Genomic DNA, 18,848 nt, shown 5'->3' on the forward strand with positions numbered 1-18,848 from the left:
ACCTGGTTACTTCAGAAGAGAATGCTCAGCTTATTGCTCTCCCTAGTCCCTAGCTCTAAGGAGATTTCAGCGACAATAATGGCAATGGATGGCTATAGCGCTCTGGGACGTACTGGACGGTTTTGGTGGGTGTTTCTTTCAGCATTGTTGGAGTGTGGTTTCAGCTGAGGTAATAGCTGTTGTACAAAGCTTCTTTTCTTCAGAGTTGATTAGCCCAAATTTCAACTCCAACCTATTGATCCTTATTTCGGAAAAAGAAGAAGTTGATGGCCTTGCTGATTTTCGTCCTCTTGCATTAGCTAACTTTATTTTCAAAGTGATTACCAAGATTCTGGATGACCGTTTGGGCTCAATTGCTAGCAGAATAATTTCTCCTTATCAATTTGCTTTTATCAAAGGTCGTTCTATTGCTAACTCAATTATTCTTACCTCGGAAGGTATTAATTTGTTGGATAGAAATTGTGCCGGCCGGTAGTAATATTGCAATTAAGCTAGAATCAGCAAGGCCTTTGATACGTTGGACTGGGACTTTCTTTTGCGGGTTCTGCGTTCATTTGGCTTCTGCTCCACTTTTGTTAATTGGATTCATAGTGTTCTTCAGTTTGCCAAGATTTCTATATCAGTTAATGAGACTCCTTGTGGCTTCTTTTCTTTCTTTCGGGGTGTACGTCAAGGTGACCCATTATCCCCTCTGCTATTCTGTCTAGCTGAAGAAGTTCTTAGTCGAGGATTGACTAGATTAGTTAACAGGGGTAGAATTGATTGTATTGCCGCACCCAAAAAGATTCATCCGCCTTCAATTGTTTTATATGCTGATGAAGTGATGATTTTCATGCAAGGGAACAGTAGGAGTTTACGATCTTTAAATAGGTTTCTTGTGGAATATGGAAAATTTTTTGGTCAGGTTGTTAATAAAACAAAATCTTCGGTTCTTCTGGATAGGTTTGCAAGGCCTCGTGCGACTGTAATCTAACACATTTTGGGCATTCGGGAACGCAGCTTGCCATTTAATTATTTGGGAGTACCGATTTTGATTGGTAGGCCTAAACCAGTGCACTTTAGAGCAATTGCAGATAAGGTTCGTTGCAAATTGAGTTCTTAGAAAGGGTTGCAATTATATCAAGCTGTTCCTTTGCAGCTTATTTCCTCGGTCATCTAGAGTTTGCTTATTTACAGCTTTCAAGGTTGGATGCGAAATTGTTATTGGTCAGGGGACCCTTTGAAGAAGGGTGCTGCTTTAATTTCTTGGAAGACTTGTTGCTTGCCAAAAGATTGTAGTTGTAATATCCTGAAAATTCGTTATTAATTTTTTGGAATTTCTGGAAATTAATAAAGTGTTCGTTGGTATGATTTCATGGTTTGAGGGTAGAGTGAAATTATTTTCGGACGAAGAATTATTTGAAATGCACGTTTTTAGGGGGTCATGAAGTTTGAGTTTTTATACATTGGGTTTCTCCGAAAACTTCCTTAACGAAAGTCGTAGAGTGCGTCGATACGAGTTTGTGAATATGTGGAAGGCAAAAATCGGATTTTGTATGAAGAAGTTATGGGCTTTGGAAAAAGTTTCCTTTTTGGTATAAATAGAAGAAAAAAATTAGAAAATTTCATAATTTTCATTTTTGGAAATCTTCCGAAAAATTCCGGAAGAAACTCTCTCTCTCTGAGCCAACCCCTCCGACCAGTGCTAAAACATTTGACCCGACCCAGTTAGAATCCATTTTCCGACAACCTCTGACAGTTGACCTGACCTAGACCGACTCGCCCGAACGTCCTCTTCCTCCCCATGGCGGCGGGTCACTCCGACATCTGTGGACAGAGATCAAACGATGCAAAGTGTGGCGGTGGTCTGACTTGATCGAAAATCTCAATTCCGGCGACGGCAAGGCGTAAAACTGAGCTTATTCTTCTCAGGGGAGCTTCCTCTTTCGATCCATGGTGGTGGTTGTGGACGAATTTCATCGGAAAATAGTCAACTCGATGTGAACAGTAAATCCACGGCTTGTGAGCTTGATCCCGGCCGATCTAGGCCAATCCGGCCAAAACTCCAGGTATTAAAGTTACTCTTCTCTTCATTGTGCACATTTTGGACGGTTGGATTAACGTGGTTTTGAGTTTGGCAGGCGATAATGAAAGTGTCGCTGCCTGTGGCAGCCCCTAGCAGCATTCCGGCCATGTCAGGGGTAGTTTCTGGTTTTATATATAGGATTTAGTATGAATTTGTTAGGGTTTTTACCATTTTTGATTGTCTCGATTTTCGATCATTGAGGATCCGGCCATCCGATCGACTTGTAGTTTTGTTATATTGATCGTATAAGTATTCCGGAGAACTTGTGTGGTCTTGGATGAAGTTTCGCCTCGATTGGCATTACTTTCAAGGTTTTAGTTCAAACAGGGTTCGAAACTTAATCGTTTGTGATTCGTGTACTAAGTTGTGACGTATATTACTTAGGTAATTGACAGAGCGTATTTGATACCTTATCTCTGCTTTAAGAGGAGACGTAGCGGGATTTAGAGGTGAGTAAATCTCATGTGGTTCATTTACGAATGGAGTTGCTTATCATTCGGAATTCATTGATAAATTGTGAAATCGTTTTCGTAAATGAAGATTTGTTTTAAATGATATGAACTTGGTCGACTACGGTTCATTGGACTGCGGTTCATGGGTAAGTAAAATTAGTTTTCAAGTATAAAAATGATTTTCTCGAGTTTTGCGATCGTGAACTATAGTTGGTATTAGTAGCATTCCTGAGCGGATGACTACATATATAAATATATATATATATATATATATATTTACGTGAAATATATATTGTTGCAAGTTGTGTAATGAGGTGGAATTAACATGTTTTGTGAATTCGATGTTGCTATTGTTGTGATTTAATTTTCCAAGGAAATGAATGAGTTTTAGTTCTTTTGAATGGAAAACAATTATATTATTAACGTTTCGTAATTGAGAGTTTTACTTGTTAAATTGTGTTGGTGGTTTGTGGTGTGAAAACAATATTTCAAAATTGATTTCTTTATTATTTTTGGAGATGGGAGTTGAACTTTGAAAACAATATTTGTTGCAATCGATTTTATTGTTTTGGAAAGTGTTGTCTTGAGAGACTTTTCAAATTTTTTGGTCTTTGTATTGAAGGTCTTTGTACCAAGGGCCACAGTAGTGACTGAGGGTGGGTTATCAAAACCATGCCCTTGGCCGGGGTATGGTTACGATTCAGTTAGAGCTCTAGTTTGTTTGCCATTGTATGTCATGGTGGGTAACAAGGAGGTTACTTGTAACTCATGAATACACATTTTTAAAATAGAGTTTCAAGTGGTTTCTTTCTTTTATTGTCCAAGGAGGGACTTGATTTTCATATAATGGGTGAGTTGTATTAATATGATTTTATAACGTTAGTGATGTATGTTACCCTTGAGGGGTAAGGATGTCGAGTTTTGGAAACGAGTCATTTTATGAGAATCATTTATTTGGAGTCGAAGGGTGATTTCTTGGCTTCAGCAAGAGTTGTTTGTTTCCTTTATTTACTTTCCTTTTTCATTCCTATTGTTTGAATTTAATGTAATCTCCTTAACTAAACAATATGCAAGTTCTATTTGGTGATTTTTTTTTTTAAATAATCTCTTGAACTAAACTATATGCAGGATTTGCTATAATTTGAATTGTGTGACTTTTGGTGATCTCCTGAACTAAATTTTCTATGCAGGGATTACTAATTTTTACCTTGTGTGATTGTAAGTTCGGTTGTGTTTTGTGGAGTTAAATGTTGTTGCTTTTATTTACCTCATGAGTTGAGAAATTATAAACATGCGTGATGTGAGTCATTTTATTTAGGTTTACTCACACGAGCTTGCAAAAACTTACCGGGTTTGTTGTTTCAACCCAGTGCACTATTCCATGATGTAGGGGTGTTATTGTGTAGGTCAGAGTAACAGTCGTCGAAGCTGAGGTTTTGTTGCTGTCATAACTTGGATGTAGTAGGGTACTTTGGTTTTAGTCTTTCGCTGTGTAGTGTGTGTGGTGGTTGCGTTTACTTATTGAATTGTTATTCAGTTTAATTTGTAAACTCTCGGTAATGAAATATGTGACTCTAAAGAACGAGTCGGTATTGATATTGTGAGCTCAGTTTGTTTATAAGTTGCTTAATTTAAATGAAAATTTTTCTAAGTTCTTCTTGTGATTGTTGGGTTTTTGTGTTTGGGATTTGAATTCCTTTATTCAAAATTCGGGGCGTGGCAGTGGTGGTTTAGGTCTGAAGAACATCTTCAGTCTGAACCGCTCTCTTCTTCTGGAGCGCTGCTGGGATATGTTAGTTGGAACTTCCCTTCTGCAGTGCTTTTAAGAGAGAGATTTCTCAAGGAGGGCTTGGTAACGTATTCTTACTATCAATGCTCTTCAATATGGACTGGTTTGCGTCATCTCTGGCATGTGATTGCTATTAATTCTAATTGGCTTCTGGGTAATGGTAAGAAGATTCTCTTCTAAAAGGACTGTTGGTTGGGTTATTCATTGGCTTCTAGGTTGGAAGTAAGCCTCGTGGTTTTGCCATTTCTCTATGAAAGGGTGGGTGACTATATAGTGCAAAGTAATTGGGATATTCCAGTTGAATTTAGATTAAATTTTCATGATGTTTATCAAGATATTTTTAATGTGGAGCTGCCTATGTCTGAGCATGAGGATGAAATTATCTGGATGCACTCTTCTTCTGGGAGCTTAAGTGCAATGGAGGCTTATAGTTTTTTCTCTGATAACGGTACGGTTCTTAGCTGGGGGAAAGCTATCTGGCATTGTGCAATTCAACAAAGGAAAAGCATGGTATGTTGGAAAATTTTTCATTCTAGAATCCTAGTTAATGAAGCTTTGCAGCGTAGAGGAAAAATTCTATGTTCACAATGCTCTTTCTGCTGCAAGGCTGTTGAGAGCAATCAACATCTCTTTTTGGATTGTGATGCTATCAGTGTTGTTTGGGATTGACTAATTGATATTTTTCGATTGCAGTATGGAATGTTAATTAATGTTAAGGCTCTTTTCTCATCTGATCTCATGGATAGGTTACCCTTGGCCTCTAAGCTGCTTTAGAGAATAGCAGTATGTAATATACTTTGGTGCATTTGGTCTGAGAGAAATAGATTACGGTTTGATGGGTTACTGTTCCCATTTATGAGATTCAAATAGTTTTTTCTACTTTCATTCAAAGAGTCAGCCATGTGATATTTTTCACCATGTTCTAATCCAGCCAACGCAGCACCAGTATATACTTTCCTTAGGGTCTCTCCCCTACGTGCCTGGGCCCCTAAATTCATTCCTGTCATTTGGGAGCCTCCTCCAGTAGGCCAGATGAAAGTGAATGCAGATGGGTCATTCTCTGACCCTACAAGGGCACGTTCAGAAATTCTGATAGTCTATTTTTGGGTGGCTTCTCTCATAATGCTTTGGTGCCATGTGCTATAGATGCTGAGGTCCTTGCTGTAATTGAAGCTATAAATGTGGCTTTGATTAGGCGTTGGACTCATATTTGGTTAGAAACAAACTTCTAGTTTAGTAGAGAAATTTGGGGGTAGGGTTCAGTGGCTAAACTGTTTGTCCTAGATTAGTAATTACCTTCCGTATCTCACATATTTTTAAAGAAAGGAATGCTTTGGCTGATACATTTGCAAGATATGGTGCTCTAATGAAGGTGCAGTTTGGTGGAGAAAGGCCTAGTATCTTTGCTCCTGGATATGGCAAAGCTTGGTTCTAGAGTTAATTATCGTTTTGGTTAGCTTTCGTGTTCTTTTGATATAGTTGTTTTATGTGCTTGTCGATTGTTTTCTTTTTTCTGTTTTGCTGGTTCTTTGATTTTTCTCACTTTTATTGGGAATGGTTTTGGTTTAGTCCCCCCTTCCACTTTTGTATTTTTGATTTGGTTTAATAAAATTCTAATAAGGGACTGGCGGCGGGCTCCCGTTGTAGTGGTCTACTTCGGGGTTGTATGGGTGCTTGTCACTCCATTCAGACTGCTGCAGAAAAGCTAATATCGCCTCATCCTTATTAGATATATAAAAAAAATAAAAAGTATTGAAAAACATGTTAGCGTGAGTAGACAAAAATAAATAAATAAGATCATTTAAATGATATAAGCTTTAATACTTTCCCACATATTTTTCCTTTAAAATTATTGATGCATGCAAAGTTTAAGAAAATATTTCGAAAAACAATTAGCTCAAGAAAAACCGACTAACCCTGCTAGTCACAGACAACAAAGTGAGAAAACTGAGAGATTTCGATAACTTGTAAAAAAAATTGGACCAGCCCCACTGATAAAATAAAATCGGACTAGCCTCGCTAGCCAAATAAAAAGTAAAATCGGACTAAAGTAAAGTATGGGGAAGAGAATATCACCTACAAAGGAGTCTCCCAGGCTCTATCCTCGACTTCAACCCACAAACACAAAGTAAGTGAGGAGAAGCCTCGACTGCAACTCATATGATGAGGAGAACTAAAATAAATCAACCCAAGTATGGTGAAGAAAACATTTGAAAACAGTAAAATCCATAAAGCTTCCTCAAAATCTTGCAAATGAAGTCACGAGTACGATTCCCAACCGTGCTCAGAAAAATCTCAAGACAAAAAAAATAAATCAACGACGTGTCCCACACGTCGAGATATTCTCGAAGAATACAGCTCATAAAAGAAAATCAAATGCGAGATTAAAATTATAATCAACATGTCAAAATCAAGATCCAAAGATATCGTCACTACAACATTCCAATTGCTAAAACTAGGGCTATCACTCGGTCGGTTCGAATCGGTTATAGGTATTACCAACTTCAAAACCAAAGCTTTCGGTTTCAAAACTGAGTTACCAATTACCAACCAAAATTTTCGGTTGTTAATTATATCTACCAAATTCGGTATTTCGGTTTTCGGCATTACCAACTTTAGAACAACTAATTCTTTATAGGACTAAATTCTGCTTACTACCCTGTACTTTCAAGGGTTCATCAGTTCAGTCCCTGCACTTCTAGTTTAATCAAAAAAGTCCTTGCACTCTCCAATTTCATCAAATCAATCCAATCCATCACCACTCCATCAATTTTAGGGGAAAATTTCCAAATTACCCATCTGCAATCACAACATTGATGCGTCGGCGGGCTGTCTAACGATGGGTAGTTTGGGAATTTTCCTTGTGAGAAGGTCCCACGTCAGCATTTTAACAGCGAAAATTGTCGGAATAGTGACGGATTGGATCGATTTGATGAAATTGGAGAGTACAAGGACTTTTCTGATTAAATTAGAAGTGCAGGGACTGAACTGATGAACCCTTGAAAGTACAAGGTAGTAAGCAGAATTTAATTTTTCTTTATAATATAAATTAGAATGAACAAAACTAGGTTTTTGAACTTTATAGTCGTAAACTTATATTCATCTACTAATTATAGCTTTCTTTTGTATATATGACATCAAGTTTTAGCAATTTTCAATAAAACTAGGTTATTTAACCATCGTTGACTAGGTTACTTAAAATACATATACTATTAATGTAGTATATGTAGTAATGTTCATACTATTATAAAAGTTTTTATGTTAATTTCTTAATATACATGTATGTGCATTGAAAACTGTAGTATATAAATCTAATATTTAGATAATCGGTAGATTCTGTATTTACCAAAATCAAACCAACTTTTTCGGTAATTTTTGATTTCGGTTTTATCGGTCTCGGTTACAAAAAAGTCGGTTTACCAAACCTAAAACATCGGTTGGTATTCGGTCGGTTTGGTAATTACCAAACCAAGCGGCAACCCTCCTAAAACCAAGAAAAAAAACTATAAATAATTAACTAATAATTATAATTTTTCATTGAAAATCCATTTTCAAAAATATTTCAAAAAATTTGAGATCCATGTACAAACATATATATTTCAATCTGAAATGCTCCTCGAAAAAAGATTCAGAAAATATAAGTCATGACTGAACTCACATTTCAAATATAAATAAAAAACTATAAGTCATGACTAAAATCGTAAATTCAAATCCGAGCATAAGAAATCACTAAGTAAAAATCAAGACCGAATCATATCTGAAATCAATTCATAATCCGAAACTAAATTATATGCTTGATAAATAGAATAAATAATTAATTTAGAAAAATAAGTGCATGCATCATTTAAAATTAAAAGCCCACTCACATATACAACTATGCAGCTAAGCATAGGAATCCTCGTCGCGTGAGTATGTCGTCCTGACAGGGCTGCCACTTGGTTTGGTAATTACCAAACCGATCGAATACCAACCGATGTTTTAGGTTTGGTAAACTGACTTTTTGGTAACCGAGACCGATAAAACCGAAATCGAAAATTACCGAAAAAGTGGGTTTGGTTTTGGTAAATACCGAATTTACCGATTATCTAAATATTAGATTTATATACTACAGTTTTCAATACATATACATGTATATTAAGAAATAAACATAAAAACTTTTATAATGGTATGAACATTACTACATATACTACATTAATAGTACATGTATTTTAAGTAACATAGTCAAAGATGGTTAAATAACCTAGTTTTATTGCAAATTGCTAAAACTTGATCTCATATATACAAAAGAAAGCTATAATTAGTAGATGAATACAAAGTTTATGACTATAAAATTCAAATGTTCATTCTAATTTATATTATAAAGAATTAGTTGTTCTAAAGTTGGTAATACCGAAAACCGAAATACCGAATTTGGTAGATATAATTAAAAACCAAAAATTTTGGTTGGTATTTGGTAGCTCATTTTTGAAACCGAAAGCTTTGGTTTTGAAGTTGGTAATACCTATAACCGATTCGAACCGACCGAGTGACAGCCCTACGTTCTGTACAAAACGGCACTCATCAACAATTAGCCCAAGTGTTGAAATTAATTTTACGCTCAATAGAAATCGAACCCTAATCGTTGAACCTGAAAACCTGAAAGTCCCCAAAACTCCTTAGGAACAAACCAAACTTCACAAACATCATCGTTTCATCAATTCTAGCATTCTAGAATAGAAATGAAGGAATCCAACGGTAAAATTTTCATAAATCAATAGCTGAAATTCCAAACTCAGGAAATCTCCGACTGATACCCAAACTTCTCCGAAATCTACCGAAAGCAGACCAAAGAAGGATGCCAAAAACGGCCAAACAAGTCCCGACGAGCTACCACAAATAGTTGCGCATGGGCACCAAGTGCTGCTGGCCGCCGACCCAGAATTGGGTCACCAAATCTACATCAAAATCTTCCTCTCAACCTCCCAAACAACTTTCTCAACTACAACATTAATCAATTTCAAGCCTACAAGTCAGAAATTACCTCGAAAACCCTAAATTCCTAAATTTCCTTTCGATCTTTGATTTGTCCATCTTCGAGCAAATTGAAGCTAGTGATTGGGTGGGTTCGAACAAGGGAGAAGAGGGCTTCAAGCTGTGAGTGGTGGCCCAGCCAGAGGTGGCTTGAAAGTCAAGATTTCACCGGAATCCAAAATATCGCAAATGGGTAGGTCGATTTGGGTCTTTCCTTCGAATCTTCTCCTCCGGTGCAAATCGAAGATGATGGTGGCAAGAGATAGGCTCGCTGTGAAAAGGAGTGCCGAACCGGACTGGTCTGGCTGCCTAAAGTGGCAGGATGGATGCGGAACCCGTAGGGTCTCGAATTCGGGTCAGGTCGGAGGTCAGGTCTGGAGAGAGAGAGAGAGAGAGAGAGAGAGAGAGAGAGAGAGAGAGAGAGCTATTTGACAGAAATGGAATCTTCCACAAATGGAAGTTTCCCAAAACAACAAGCTATTTATAGAATTTTTCCCGGAAAAGTAACTTCAACTTTTTCGCCCATAACTTCTTAGTACGAATTTCGATTTGAGCCTACCACATATCCACAAACTCAATTTAAAGTCCTCTACAACTTCTATGAAGAAAAATTCCTCAAATGAGGAATGATACATAAATTCAACTTTTAGGGCCCTTAAAGTACCGAAAGAAAGTTAAAAGTGAAAATAATTGTCGTTTACCATCTGAATGACTAGTAAACCGGTAAATTGAGATACAAGACATATCAGAATTTCCTTGCCATAACCATAGAAAAATTATATCACTCCCCAGAGAAGCTCTGGTTCCTAAAAAGTTGGGAGGCATTTTCACTCTCTAGGGACTAGGGTGCTGGTTATATATGTTTCAGGAAGCCAAGCACCTGTTTCACTCTCTAACTTTTACCCATCTCTCATTGTTTATTAGTGTAATTTAACTGTGTTAGGTGAGACCCATATTTGTAAATTTCTCTTGGCATTGGTGTTGGTAGTTGATCAAGTGTTTGCTCAAAATTGGATACAAAGAAAACACTTATTCATATTTTATGAGTGCTTGCTGTGGTATCTGAATATTACTATTTCTTTCTTTGTCTCTCATTACTGCCATTTGGTATTTGTCCAGCTATTCTCAATCTTAATGCAGGGGTATATTTATTCTGTTTTTGTTTTGATAGTGTAATTTATAAGTATTGATCCTTGGGGGTTTTTTAAAGCTTCTCAGGTCTTTACAAAGGTCATAAGTGATGCAGAAGAGAGAACAAACGACAAATTTAGACTCCAACTGATTGTAGCAGTGATCTACAGTGGAAATTGCGACCTTGTGCAAGTATGCAAAAGCATGTTTCAGAAATTATATTAAGTCTATAGTTTTTTCAACTCCAATCATTTGAGGTCTAAATTATAGACTCTAATATATGTTATTGTTTTTAACTTTTTAATTTGTATACTGCAAATTATAATTGTTTTTAGTTACATACTAATTCAAGTCTACTCTAAATTTATTTTTGAGACAAAAATATAATTTTAATGATTGAAGGAATCTTAAAAGAAATAGTTAATAATTTTTTAAGACTTTCACAAAAGTGATAATTAAAGCTTCATCTTCCTTTGATGTCCAAATTCCCATATTTTTTGGATTCAATGCTGATTATACACATTTATATGCGTGTAATTGTATCTAAATTACTAGAAAAAGTCAATTCTCATGTCAATTAATATATAATTAATCTATTTTGATTTATTTTGTAGAAAATTAGTGGAGTTGCGGAAACAAGAGAAAGTTGTACGAAATTGAAGCAAATTGGAGTTTCCGACAAAATGACGAAATAGTCAATGCGGGTCAACCATGATCAATGCCATCAAGGGTGTGGGATCCAATTACCTCTGATAGTATATGCGGAAGTACAATGAGGAGAGAAGAAAGAAGAAGAAGGAAAACTAAAAGAAAAGGAAAAAGAAAGGAGGAAGGGGCGAGGGGGGAGGAGGTTGTTGCCGTCAGCAGTGACATTATCATCTCCCTCCTTTCCTTCACGTGCGCTGCACTTGTCTTATTCTTTTTATTAATTTTTCTTTCTTTTTCCTTTTTTCCCTCTCTCATCCTTTCTTGCTTTGCCAGCTATCCAATCTCTTCTTCCCCTCTAGCCATACGACTACCACACAGCCACATTAATTGATGTACACAATCTTCCTCTTTCATCGAAGAGAACCCACCACCATTCCATATGTCATGCCCCGATTTTTAAACACACTTAAAAATCAATATATAATCTCATAATTATACATGTGTGATGGTTCAGCTATCAATACAAAAGACCTGAAATTTTTTTACCCTTTTAAACCAAGTACATACTGATGCCCTGAACACACAATGAATATACCCGCTCTGCAGAGTCATATAATACACAAGTTTACCAATTAAATTGTCACAACAAAATAATAAGTAAATGCTTCTCAGAGCTTATTACAAGCAGAAGTCTTAATAATGGTAAAGCCACAAAATTGGCTTCCTACCGTAAAACTGCAACTATCAGGACCAGCTTCAGCCACGATTACCCTGACCTGCAGGATAAACCTCTACACCATGGAATAGTGCACCGGGTTGTTACACAACAAACCCGGTAAGCTTAGGAAAGCTCGTATGAGTAACTCAAAACAAAACTCCACACAACTCACACCAAAACGAGAAAAACCTTTCCACTCGAGAAAAAGGAACACATACCATGCTTCCCAAAACAATATTCTTTTCCCAAAAGAAAACAACAAAAGTCGCCCCATGACAAAATCATAATAATTGAAACTCTGACAATTAAATATGACCAAAAGTCCCACTTGGACATTTAAAAGAAAGAATCCCAAAACTCCATTTTAAAACACATACCCATGAGCATCAAGTAGCTCCCCGCTACTTCCCATGATGTACAATGATAACAGACTAGAGCTCTAACTGATCATATCCACTCTCCCGGCCAAAAGCGTGAAGTCCCGATATATATGCCTGAGGTCACTCCCAGCAATCTCGAATGCTCAAGTCCCCGACCTACAGATCAAAACATTTAAAAGTGGTCACTCAGGACCAAATGTTACTCAACTCTCGAAAGGAGATGTCACCCTGTGACCTTTGATCATCAGACCTCGTCGATCGCCAGATCAAAACATTAAGCAAGTCGCTCTAGACCCAAAATGTTAAACCAAATCAAAAGAAGATGTCACCCCGTGACCTCCGAATCCTCAGGCCCCCGGTCATTAGATTCAAATCATTAAGCAACTCACACAAAATCTTGACACTTTTCAAATAATAGAAATTCCCAATGCCTAACACATTGTCTCCCGAAAAGTCAAGCCTCAAAACAATAGAATGAAACCCATCAATCCCTATTGCTTAAATCACCCATCAACCCATAAGAATATACATATTTCACATAAATATATATATATATATATATATATACGTGGTCATTCACTCAGGAATGTCACTAATACCAACTATAGTTTGCAGTTAACTAAATAACTCTCAAAACAATAAATGTAACTTCATTCGTAAATGAACATTGTGAAATTACTCATCTATGAATCCTGATGCGTCTTCTACATAGAACAGAGTAATCACAACCTCAAAATATCCATCCAAAAATATTTTGTCAAGTACCTAATCACACATGGTCTCAACTTAGTATACAAATCACAAGCGATTAAAGTCTGAAACCCCTGTTTTGAACTAAAATCCCCAAAAGTGACGCCAATCGAGGCGAAACCTCATCCGAGACCACCCAAAGTCTCCGAAACACTTCTACGATCAATATGTCAAAACCACAAGTCGATCGAACACTCGAATCCTCACGGATCGAATAATCGAACGGTTCGAAATCGTAAAAATCATAACATATTCATACAATCTCCAAAAATTACGTACTATATATCAAAACTCTCGTATTGATGAGTTGTCACCCCCCTTATTTTTAACACAAATAAAAATCGATATACAATCCCATAATTATATATGCGTGAACGGTCAGCCATCAATACAAAATACCTAGAAACTTTTTCCCTTTTAACCCAAGTACATATTGATGCCCTGAACCCACTATGTCAATATTGACCCGCTCCACAGAGTCATATATTACATAAGCTTACGAATTAAATTGTCAACAACAAAACAAAACGTAAATGTTGCTCAGGATTAACTACAAGCGGAAGTCTTAATAACGGTAAAGTCACAAAATTGACTTCCTACCGTAAAGCTACTAGCACGCTACTTCAGATTCAGCCACGATTTCCCTGACCTGTAGGATTAACCCCTACACCGTTTGAATAGTGTACCAGGTTGCCACACAACAAACCCGGTAAGCTTTTGCAAGCCCATATGAGTAACTCAAAACAAACACCACATAACTCACACCAAAACGAGGAAAACCTTTCAACTCGAGAATAAGGAAAACATATCATGCTTCCCAAAACAACACTCTTTTCCCAAAAGAAATCAACGAAAGTCACACCGTGACAAAATCATATAAATCGTTAACCTAACAATTCAAATATGATAAATCGATCCAACCTGGATAAAACAACAATTCGGTCCAACCTGGACAAAACACATCAAATCGGTCTAACCTAGACAAAACACATATCAAATCGGTCCAACCTGGACAAAACACATATCAATCATATCTATCATTAACCTAACAAATAGAATATGATTCTTAATCCAACCAAGACAAAATACGTACCCAGGAGTCGTAAGTAACCTATTTAGCTCCATGAAGTACCATGGCAGACATACTAGAGCTCTAACTGAATCGTAACCTGTCACCCGGCCAAGGTTCAACCTTACGATATAACATTGCCAAGAGGATGCAACCTGCAACCCCTGACCCTCAGATCAAAACATTAAATGAGTCACACTGGACCCCAAATGTTAAATCAAATCAAACGGAGAAATCACAACCTGTGACTCTCACATCCTCGGACCACCGATCGTCGGATCAAAACGTTAAATCAACCAAAAGGAGAAATCACAACCTGTGACTCTCACATCCTCGGACCACCAGTCGTCGGATCAAAATGTTAAATCAACCAAAAGGAGAAATCACAACCTGTGACTCTCACATCCTCAAAACACTTTTCAAAACAATAGAAATATCATTTCCCACCATTTGTTTTCTGAAAAGTCACAATCCAAAACAATAAAAAGCATCATTCATGCATATTGTTTTCATAAATCCACAACCCACCAAAACATATATATATTTCACGTAAATATATATATGTAGTCATCTGCTTAGGAATGCCTATTAATACCAACTATAGTTGCAGTTACTAAATAACTCTCAAAGCAATAAAGGTATTCTGTTCATTAATGAACCTTGTGAGATTACTCACCTCGAAACTCCCGCTGCGTCTTCAATATAGAATAAAGCAGCCAACCACAAGATAACCGGCCAATAATACTTCGTCAAGTACCTAATCACATATGGTTTCAACTTAGTAACGATTCACAAGCGATTTAAGTTCGAAACCCCTGTTTTGAACTAAAATCCCCAAAGTGACGCCAATCGAGGCGAAACCACTCCGAGACCTCCCAAAGTCTCCGGAACACTTCCACGATCGATATGCCAAAACCACAAGTCGATCGGATAGTCGGATCCTCACGGATCGAAACATCATACGGTCCGAAACCGTAAAAATCACAATATATTTATACGATCTCCAAAAATTGCGTATTATATATCAAAACGCTCGTATCGACGAGTAGGTGATATACAATACCAGAAACTAACCATTCCATGGCTGGAAGGCCACCATAACGCCGCCACAGTCGGCGGTGCAACCACCACAGGCCAAAACTCAAAACCACAACAATCAAGCCATCCAGAAATGTTCATCACAAAGAGTAGAGCAACTTTCATACCTGGAGCTAAGTCTGGATCATCCTAGATCAAGCTTACAAGATCGACCAATCGCTGCCGTCTGATCAAGCCCCAGATTCGTTGTGCACCACTGATTTTCAAACCTTGATCTTTCACTCCACACACAAAATCGTCCCTCAAGGCAGATATGAGGATGATCAGGAGAAGGAAGAGATTCCGAAACCGAGAAGGATTGGCCGAGAAGTCGCCAGAAAAGTGAACTTCCGACCGGGTCCCGATCGCGTTGATTATAGCTGCTCGGATCTCCACTTTCCGGTGAACCACCGTGCAAACCAACACCACAGAGCAAAGCACGACGCTGGTCTGAGTAGTTTTCGGCTTGTCCTGTCGCCGGAGGTAAGAGGACCAGTCGGGTCGGGTCGCCGGGTTTGGGTCGGGTAGCGCGGAGGCTGAGGAGAGAGAACGGAGAGAAATGAGAGTTTCCGAAAAAGGAAACTTGGAAATTATGAAAATAATTTCGGAAAATTCCTATTTATACCAAAATAGAAACTTCTTCCGAAAGCCATAACTTCCCCATACGAACTCCGATCTTCGCGTTCCACATGTCCACGAACTCGTTTCGACGCTCTCTACGAGTTTTGTGAAGGAAGTTTTACAAATTTCCGGAGCATCACATGAGTAGATGATATATAAAACCAGAAACTATCCCTTACATGGCCGGAATGCTGCCAAAGCGCCTCCACCGGGTCAAACTCGACAACTGAAAAATCAAGGCCATCAAACTTGTTCATCATGAAGAGAGAAACAACATTCATACCTGGAGCTAAGTCCGATTCAACCTAGATCGGCCTATATCACGATTTGAATTCCAAGAATACTCCACCGTTGAACTTTAAACCTTGATCTTTTGCTCCACATTTTGAATCTTCCTTCAAGGTGGGTATGGGGATGATCTAGAGGAGGAGACGCTTCCAGAACCGGGAGGATCGGCAGAGATGACGCCGGAATTGGAAATTTTGGTCGGATCCCGAAGCTCCAAACTTCACGGCTTCAATCCGTCATCTGTGGTGGTCGCTAGAAGAAACGAAGGGCTGAGGGAGGATGGTGAGGCAAGTCTGAGTGGTCTTTGGCTTATCCCGTAGCCGGAGGTGGCCGGAGGAGAGAGATAGAGTCGGGTCGGGTTGAGCAAGGTCCTCGGGATCTGGGGCTACGCGGAGGAGAGATAAGAGAGCTTTTCTGGTTTCCGGTTTTGGAAACTTTCCAAAAATGCAATTAATGAATTTCCCAAAACGGAAATTCCTATTTATAGTGATTTCTAAAAATGTCATAAACTTCTGTTGACCATAACTTTCACATACGAATTCCGATTTACGTGTGCCGCATGTCTATGAACTCGTATCTATGCGCTCTACAACTTTCATGAATGAAGTTTTCGGAGAAACCCAACGGAGAAAAAGTCAACCTTTTGGCCCCTAAAAAATAAGGCGTTTCGAGTACTTATTCGTCCGAAATACTTCCAAATCATCCTCGAACCACGAAATCGTCTAAACAATCAAACTAATAATGAATTTCTGGGGTATTACACCATATTTTCTTCCTTCTCTGCTGAGAACCCAGAAACACACCACCACCATTTCCATTATTCTCTCTCTCTCGGCAACATACCCACACCACCATCTTTCTCTTTTCTCTCACACTACTACATCAAATCCTCAACAATTTCTCAAGGGATTTCAAGGAGCATCAAGATTTGAGATTGAGTAAAAACGGGAATTAATCGATGTATATTATTGTTGTTGTTACTACTCCATAGCAAGTATGACTTGTTCTTGTTACTTCTCACTCCTCTTCACCTTTATCTCTTTAATCGATGTATATTGTTGTTGATTTGTTGATGGGTTGTGAGTAGTCTATTTAGGAAGCTAGGGTTTGTGCCCTACCATGGATTTAATGTAATAAATATGTTTTGATTTAATGATTTTCAATTTCGTGCTTGGCATATGTTTTGTTCCGTAATATTTGGCTTAGATGCATGATTAGGGGCTTGATTAACTCTTGAATGTGTAGATGAGCATGTCTAAAATAAATTAGGGGAACTAATCACTTCTCTAATTTATGCCAATTTCGAATATGGTTAGTTACAATATCAATTTCGATTGCCGTATTGGCTAGCTTGGGAACCTTGATTCTAGAACTCATCGTCTTTTGGTGCAACTAGAGGCCCTAACAAGGCTCTATATTATCTCAATTGAGTTTCTATGACCCTTGATCCGGAGTAGGAATATCATATAAGAAATCTAATGACCCATGAGCCTTGAAAAGCCTTGGGGACGGTTATTGATGCCATTATGAATTGAGTGACCATTGTCGGGACATATTTGTGCATTGAATTTGGCTAGGAGGATACCCTAGTGACCTAATTTTCATTTCTTGATTAGTTCATCTTATCTTAACTTTTAGTTGTAATTTTTTTTTTTGGACTGTCAAATTTAGCTTCAGTTTTCAAAAAAATTAAAAATCACAATTTCGGACACTTACAATTTTAGATGTTGCTAGGATAATTTGTATTTGTGCTTAGTTGTCCATAACCAAGTGGGGCTCCCTATTCCCTTGGGTACGATACTTGGAGCTTAATTTATTTGCCCTAAACTTGATGACCGTATTGTATTGCGCGTGAGGCACTAGTATATGCACCGAATCAAATGCCATTTTAGAATAAGGAATAGAAACTTTAGTATGTATGTGAGTGAAATGAGTAAGAAAAGAAGTAGGATGTGAGAAATTACGAAGAGGTGAAGGTGAGAATTTATAGGAAAATATAAATTGCTCATTTTTCGGAAATAGTCGTCACAAACATAATTGTACAAAAAAAAAAACCGTTAGGACTGAAATTTCAAGTATGAAATTTAAACATTTCAATCATCTATGCATGTGGGCCAGCTCATGCTTTCAAAGGTCTATAATTAGACCATTATATAGACATTAGAGTCCCAAACCTAATTTTTGTAGAGACTCAACCTACCATTAGAGATGAATTTTAGACAAAAAAAGTCTATAATTTAGACTATGAACCTACCATTGGAGAATGTCTTATGAGTGTCAAATTTTACAGATTTATTTTCATTTATCGTGACAATAACATATAAGTTTGACATATCCATTGAAGATGCTCTAAATTATTAATTGTTCAGTTTTTATCAGCAAACAATGAGTTTTAAGTCTACTAATTGAGTTGGTCTTAATGTAACTACTTTAAAAATGTGCAATGACAATGAGTGTAATTGTAGTGTAGTGTCAATAAGTGTGAAAATTTACACATATTGGAGGATTGAAAAAGGAATTGATTAAAAATTTACTAATAATTCAAAAGTTTAAAATTTTTACAACAACTTTTCAAATTTTTACTTTAATAAATAGTTCAAAATTCTATTCATTTTTTGCACTAAATGAAACTATAAGTTTCTTTCTTCACTTCTTTCTCCTATTACTTTATTATTCACGTCAAAAAATTCTTATGCTTCTATTTAGTGAGCCAAAATTTGGTAAGTAATTACTTAAATTATTAAGCATTTGGTTCTTATTGTTTATATTGTTGTTCTAATTAATGACATTTACTATTTTTAATATTTGATATCTTAATTACATTCCTATATTATCTTAATATACTCCTAC

The sequence above is a fragment of the Rosa chinensis genome, chromosome 5 (assembly GCF_002994745.2).
Source record: "Rosa chinensis cultivar Old Blush chromosome 5, RchiOBHm-V2, whole genome shotgun sequence".
NCBI lineage: Eukaryota > Viridiplantae > Streptophyta > Magnoliopsida > Rosales > Rosaceae > Rosa > Rosa chinensis.